Here is an 8,107-nt window from a genome sequence, read left to right as displayed (position 1 = left end):
CCTGTAATTGCACAATTTATTCCAGTATTCAACTCAACCCCCCAGCAGACCCCCACATGCCTGTATAGCTTTGGAGATGTCCTGCCCTTATCCAAACCCTAACGCTGACTTGCTGTTCCCCTCCAAATATCCTGTAATTCTCTGAGCCACAAGAGCCTGTCTTTTCCCCTGCCTCTGCCACTTCAGCACTTGGCCTTTCTCTGGAGGGATGCAGCAAGGAAGCTCTTAATGGGCCCCGGTGGGACATCACAGGGAAGTCCAGGAGTGAGGAAGAACATCAGGCACATAATTCATGACCTGCCTCAGGCAGAAGGGGGCAAACAACAACAGCAGCAACAACAACAAAAAAGCTCTTCTCTCTGGAGTGGATTAATAGGAGCTCCCACTGGAGCCCATTAAACAAAACAAAATGCTGAAAGCCTAGGAATATTGTGCACTTCATCATTTTCTCAGGATCCGCAGGGAGAGGACAGGGAAAGTTGCAACAATACTGAAGTGGAGGGAAGCAGCCTGGGAGAGGGCTGGCTTAGGAGGGGAGAGCACTGCCAGGCAAGAGCAAGTCGTATTTCCTCAGTAAGTGGATGAATGTCTCCTTTATGTGCCTCCAGGTGATATTTTTCCTTCTCTAGTCTGTACACAGATTTCTTAAGCTCTCCCAAGATTTTGCAGGGTCTCAGTGGACAGTTTGCTTGTTTTGCCATACTGCCATCTGGCCAGCCTGACACAACTGTCCCTGGCAGAGGCTGAAATTTTGATGTATTGTCTGAATTTGGAATTGACATTTTCCCCAGGTTTTGTAAGCAGAACTAATGAATCACTGTAGTGCGATCTCTTTTACTCTCTCTTTGTGGAGTTTGACCTGAATTTTAGCATTGATGAAGATGATGTGTTGACAGGACAGGTTGCAAGGATAATATCTCCCAGTGTGCTCTGCTGATGTATCTTGCTCCTGCCCAGTAACTTCTGCTTATATCAAGACTTTTTTATCTACCGCTGTCACTCCTCTGTCAACAAAGAGTTTATTCTCCTCCTGGGACTCCCTTTGTATGGTTCTGAGGACACATCTTCATGCCCTCCTGCCATTCCTGTTCAGGGGACCTACAGAGAAATTCAATGATACAAACCATCCCACCTCATACTGAAATAATACTTAAGGTCTAGTGGGCAAGAGGCTACTTGGCCCAGCAGGGCCTGGATCAGGATCAGTTCACTCCCTACACTTCATGGGATAAGTAGGGTTTGGAGTATTCAACAGGAAAAATTATGAATTATTGTCATTTTCCCCATTATTATTTTTTTTAAACTGCATGTCTAGGTGCTGGGAAGTCTGAAGTTTAAAGAAGACAGGACAATGCTCAGCTTCTCTTGCGCTTTCTGGAACAAGTGACCCAAAAAAAGGGCTTTAGTGACTAGCCTTTAATGGATTTTAATTTACTGGCTTTCTTTAGAGATATTGTATGCTCTCTACAGCTTCCTGAGGAGGGGAATTGGAGAGGGAGATGCCAATTTCTTCTCACTGGTATTCAGTGATAGGATGTGTGGGAATGGTTCAAAGCTGAGCCAGGGAAGGTTTGGACTGGACATTAGGAAGCATTTATTTACCAAGAGGGTGGTCAAACACTGCAACAGGCTTCCTAGAGAGGTGCTCGATGCCCCAAGCCTGTCAGTTTTTAAGAGGCATTTGAACGCTTTAACTTGGTCAGCCCTGAATTGGTCAGGCAATAGACTAGATGATCATTGTAGGTCCCTTACAACTGAAATTATGCTATTCTATTCTGTTTTATTCTATTATGTTCTGTACTATTTCTGTAATTCTTTCCCACCCTGCAAAGCTTCAGAGCCCATATATGCAAAAACTCAAGGTCGTTCTTGGCTTGTGGTTTACTGTGTCAAGTAACTGCACAAGAATCTTTGTATGGAAATCAGGTGGGTAAGAGTATCTTTGCATTCTGCGGTGTCTTTTCACCAGGGGGATGACTTGACTTAAGGTGAAAGACAAGGATGTAAGACAATTTTCACATCCCCACCTGGGCTGTTGCAGCTGCGGTCTGCTGTCCCACAGGACACATTGCCTTCTCCTGCTTGGCTCCGTGATGCAGAAATGATTCAAGCCCTGATCACCTCATACTGGCTCTGTCAGCCTGAACATGGAATTAGTCACTGGCAACTAAAGCAGTTTCACAACACTATTTGCAAAGCCTGTCACATGGAGGGTGTTGACTGGTTAAAATCTATGCAGAGTGTCCGAGCCAGGTGGGAACTTTAAGACACAGTAATGCTTTTTTTCTTGTGGAGATCAAAGCAATTTTAGAGAAAGGTTAAGTTTGGCAAACTTGTATGCACTGAAATCTGTGACCACCCCAGACAGATAAAAGCCCTGTTATGCATGCAGTATAGAATTCCTTTATTCCCACATAAACTATCTTTGCAATAACTGCTTCCCAGGATACCTCACAGATTGGACTGCTGGATTTGAGAGAAATAGCTATGGAAATAAGAGGAAAAGCCTTTGAAAAAAGTGAGTTTAACAGTATAATATGACTAGGTAGTTAACTATGCCTCTTGTTAATCAGGACAGACAGCAGCCTTAGGAAAAGCATACATAATATAACTTTTATTGAATGTTTTTTAGCTAACAGCTGATTTTCCAGTTGCATCTAGGAGACCAGAAAACTGGGTCAATGGCAAACACATGCATTTGCTCTGCACACACAGAGCACTACACTACCAGGCTGGTAGTGTTTGGATTCACTATTCATTTAAAAGAAAAAAGATTATGAAAATTCTTCAAATTCTGGAAACCCGTTGTTCCAATAGCTTATAAAGGTTGTTTTTCATGTTTAAGATTATGTCTTTATTTAAAAATAAATTAATTATGGTGAGAAAATAATTTAAAGTTCAACACCAAGACAAAACATTTCTTATGATCAAAATGAAATGCTTTTATTGGGCTGAATCCCCACACCCCCACCCTTTTTTTTTGAGTCCTTGAGAGTTTGACTCTATTCTGATTTGGTGGAGTGGCATCTCTTGAAATCTCAAAATACTCCCAGCAGAAGGTTACTTCCCATGTAGAACCGCACCCAGGAGGTGAATGGCTCTAGACCAGTCTTCTCGGGAATGAGACAGGAGCTGGCAGCTCCACCCCGTTAGTATAGCACCAACCTTTCTCAAACAGCCAAGACACTGGTGGTCAGTCAGCTCAACCTCACTGACTTCTGCCAACTGCTAGGCTCACTTTGTGTGTGCTTTTCTTCATACGAGCACGTTGAAAAAAGCTGTGTACCAAAACACAGCATTTAAGAACACAAGACAAAAAGGTCAGTCTCACACTCCTAATCTGTGCATTGCATGGTCGATTTAAGGGGGGGTGAGTGGTGTTTACGATACTCTAGGCACCTAACTTTTAGATAATCTAAGCTACTTCTTGAGGCTTTCTCTCCTGAAAATGTAGAGAGACAAGAACACCCTGAGAGAGATTAGGAACGAATGTCTCAGGCATTTATCTGAATATAGCTTGAATTGCCCATTTGGAAGTGCCGGTCTCCTCCCCCATTGACAAACAAGAGAGCTTGCCATGGCACTGTTTAAAAGATCATCTTCTGCTGGGCATGGAAAATGGAGTGAAGGCCTAATTCTTTAATTGCAAATACTGCTACAAAACAACAGCCGTCCAGCATAGCGCTAGTGATTCATGGGAGGATTCAGTGCCGCCTTCACATCTGGGTGATGAACAACCACTCTGGGACACAGGAAGTTAATTTTCATGCATCACCACAGACATTTATTCACTACCAAACTACAACCAATTTGAAATAATGAGCTAGAGGTCATGGACTTTCTGTTTTGCTCTGTTATCAATTCATGGAGCCTTTCCCCCCCCGCCCCCCCGAATTGTTTTTATATCTGTACATGTAACCTCTGTAGCCTTCTTCAGTAGGTGGGGAAAGAATCATTGTTCTTCCCATGTTTGCAAGGATGGGCTACATTAAGCACATTCCTTCTTTATTTTTAACTTTCTGTCAGCTAAACAGCAGACAGATCAAAGCTGGTTTATAGCTGTGCCGGACAGTTCTCCATGGCAATTGCTGCTCAGAGGCCTGAATTGCTATGAAAAGGACAACCTTTGATCTCTCCAGCCCTTTCCACATATAACAGATCCTGCTCTGTTCAAAGCAAAGAGCCAGGCTCCCCATCATGGATTAACTAAAGATTTTTGATAGAAAAACCTCTACAAAGGGCTTGAGGAGCCTGGCAGGGGAGAAGAAGCATTATGAAATACAAGATTGGATTAAACAGAGGGTGAAGTTGCTAAAAACCACCTCCAAACTATGTAATCTGTGACCTGGACTCAAACTGTTTGTGTGCTTCCCCTCTTGCAGTCCTGCTGCTGCTGCTGTTGTTATTTTTGGCCTGGGAGAAATATCTTTCTGAGTCCATTTCACCTTGATGTATTATGATGGCATTTTAAATGTCAATTGATAATAATTGTGCCATAAAACCCCCATAATAAATGTTACCAGTTTAAACCTACAGTGTCCCTTTTATTAATATTTGTAATTTATGAGCTTGTTGAGAAATCTACAGAGACAACATGGCTAATAAATCTGAGGTTAAAAGGACTCCAGGAGGCAGGCTGCATGGGCTTTCTGCTAGATCATTGCCAGCTGTTGAACTCTGAGAAGATCAGAGCCGCTGAGCTGTCACTGGGGAGATTGTCAGAGGCCAGTAAGGTGTAAAGGATGGAAGACAACCTACAAGGACATGAGGCTCCAGAGGTGATGTGGGAATTTTGCAGCTGGCAACTGCTGGTGCACCTACGCACCGGTGCCTCTGCCTGCCTGAGCTCATAGGCTTGCACTGCACAGCTGACTGAGCACAAGCCCTCAGCCGTGAGGTGTTTATGAGCTGCAGCATCCATGCTGTGCATAACCACTGGGCAGCTCTGACTCTGAGTCACACACAAAAGTGGGAGTTTAAAGGAGATGTTTCAGAAGCGTCAGGTGGAATATTGTCCCGTTATCGTCTTTATCCAGAGGAAAAGACCAGTGGGGCAGGAACAGCCATGCTTCCTGACTAACAGCATAAATACAGTTCTTCTTCCTCTTTGAGACAGGCAATATAAGACAAAAAACTCCGAAGTATTGATCCCAAGTTGATTTCGAGTCTGCACATTCAGGATTTTTCACTTTCTGAAAGCACACCATATTTTAAAAACCTCACAGGCTTTCTGGGCCTCTAGCTTTGCCTGGCACAGGCAGGACAAGTTGAGAAAATCAACATGGCATGATTATGCCCTAGACACCTGCATTCTGGTGTAAAGAGTTGCCTTCAGAGCTCAGCAACCCCAGGGGAAGATATGTTTCCTGCCTCAAGGAATTTATAGACTAAATTAGACAGGTAGCACAATAATTGTAACAAATGAGAGTCATCTGCATTTCCAGATCAAGCTAAAATGTAAAAATAGCCCCAAACTACCCTACAAAAGCCATCACATTAGAACTTGGCAGAAAAATAACTTCTTCATTCTTTGGTAATTTAAAAGTAAATCATTTCTTGTTTTGGACGTAAATAATTTGTTACGTTTCAGCAACTCAGTCATTTGAAAAAGGGGGTCAACTGAACTATTTTAATTTGCAAAATGTTCATTTGCATTTCAAGCTTCTATTTTTTGCTACTCATCTTTATTTTAACATAATACAAAGCAAAGAAATTCCAAACTAGCAGTCATTCAAAAGAAAGTATTTCATTTTTGTAGTTAATGAAATAGTATTTATAATTATTTTTCCATTTATTTATTAAAAAATTGTTAAAATGGTTGAGACTTTTGGTATTACTTAAACATTTTGATATCAAATCTACTTTTTTTCTGAAAAAAAACCTTTGTATTCAAAACATGGGGTTTATGCATCATTACACTGCTGCTTTCTAATCCCCTTTCAAGAGTTGTCAGTTATTCATTCTATTTCCTACTTTAGTGCCTGTTGTGTTTTTCTATATAGAAGAACTAAAATATATTTCTCAGTTGGCATTGCCTTCAGTTTTAATAAAAAGAACAATACAATAAGACAGAAGAAAAATAAAGCCTTCACAAGGAAGCTTTCAAGTTGTAAATTTGCATGTGAGCATCTCATTTAAACACACACAGAAAATCAACTTGTCCCTGTGAGCAGCAGGGAGGTTTAAAGTCTCAGACTAAGGCAGAATTGTTATACAAACATGCACAACTTGATTTTGTGACATGGGACTACAGTGTTGTCTCAGCAGGTGCCTACCCAGAGCAAGCTGGTGGCAGTGGAGACAGACAGCACGTTCTCTCTGAATGCGGAGATACTCTGGTACATGTTGTCAATGTGATCATTGAATAAAGGTATTTCACTGAGATGAAAACTTGGGAGTATGCCTGTCTCAGCTCTCTTTTTCTTCAGAATATCTTTAACATGGATGCACATGTATTTCTTTGGGAGCTGGTGTGAGTGTTCATAGAGACATAACTGCCAGAAGGCTACATTTCTTTCTTTCAAAACTGTGTGTATTTAACTCAGCAAAAATGGAGCTGGAGCAAAGAGGAGGGATAGGAAGTATATTTTTTTGCCCTGAGAGTCTCTAGGCTAATTTACCCAGCTAGTGACCTCCAGAGATATGAGTCCTCTCATAAGGAGTGTTGGGACCTATCAGACTTTCCCATGAAATCCTCCTCCTCCTCCCCCTCCCCTGCAGCAAGAAATTAGCCCCTTGAACACACAGAAGCTTTAATAACAAATGAAAGCCAAAGCATTCCACAGCAAAGGAAAATGTGTGCTTTCTTGGGCTTCACTTGGCAAATGAAGCAGACGAATCCATGGGCTTCGCTTAGCTGCCTACATGGAGCCCTTGGAAAAACACACAGCAGGGGAGGCTTAAAAAACAGAGGCTCTTGGTCCCCAGAGTTGCCCTGTGCCTGAAAGCCTTCAGATAAAAGGTAGCACAGTAAGTATCAGAGTCCAGACACTGTCATATATGCTAAATTAATACACTGAAGTTTGGGTCAAGGACATGCGACTCATGACATAGGGGAAGTGAGTAAGGTTTGAAGCCAAAGCTGTATAGGAAGCCAGTAAAAGCAGGAGTGGTCCCTTTTTTAGTGCCTTAGGCAAGCTGAGTAGGGAAAGTAAAACATTTGTAAAAGAATGCACCAGGATTCTTGTGCTTTTTCATGGGTTTTAAACCAGGAGTCATGAGGAAAAAGGGAACTCTGTTATTAAATAGGCAGGTTTCGTCCAGGGCGTAGATTCACAGCATCTTTCTTTCCCTTCCCTCTGCATACAGATGACGCACTCACCTCTGCTCAGCTCATAAATTACCTACTCTGTCATTCTGCCTAAGCAGAGAAGGGGAAGGCATCCCTATTTGTGTGCCCAGCCAGAATTACAGGCATTGGCAGCAAAGCAGGAGAGGACAGCTTGGCCAGAGCAACATTCCCCTGCACACATTGATGGAAACAGCAAGGTGTCCTGGCTTACGGAGAGGGCCACAAGACCTGATGCACCCACCCAGCAGCTGCCAACTCATCACACAACCAGGAAGGCACGAGATCCGCCTTTACACAAACAGCTCCACTGAGCCACCGGGCAGAGGGATGCGAAGGGAACAAAGAAATGCAATTCCCACTCTCTACCCCATGCATTTCATCGGTGTAAAAGACACTCGCTTGTCTGCCCTGTCACCTGGGGAGAAGTTTGGTTAATAAAATCAGATAATTAAATATTCTTCATCATGACTAGCTGCACCATTTTTTAACCTCCTTCATTGTTCTTTTTCCCACCGCCCCCACTGCTTTTCCAGTATCTCGAATACGGAAAAAGCTGAAAGCCTTTCATCTTATCAGGTGTGGTTTATTGCCCCCTGGTTACACAGTAATTTTGGTCTCCGCTCCATGAAGAGGTCATATGATGGGATATCAGCTCAAGAATTGTCAGCTCATTGGACAAATAAGGCAGGGCCTGCCAATACAATTATAAGAGCCTGATAAGGAAGGCACAGAGGAGAACCAGCAGGAGTGGGAGATACAGCCATAGCAATTTAAAAGGTGAGGGGCAATCCCAGAAGAAGGCAAGAAATGCCAGTG

Source organism: Falco rusticolus, chromosome 5 (assembly GCF_015220075.1).
Source record: "Falco rusticolus isolate bFalRus1 chromosome 5, bFalRus1.pri, whole genome shotgun sequence".
Lineage (NCBI taxonomy): Eukaryota > Metazoa > Chordata > Aves > Falconiformes > Falconidae > Falco > Falco rusticolus.
The sequence above is the reverse complement of the archived record's forward strand: the minus strand, read 5'-3'. Positions refer to the sequence as shown.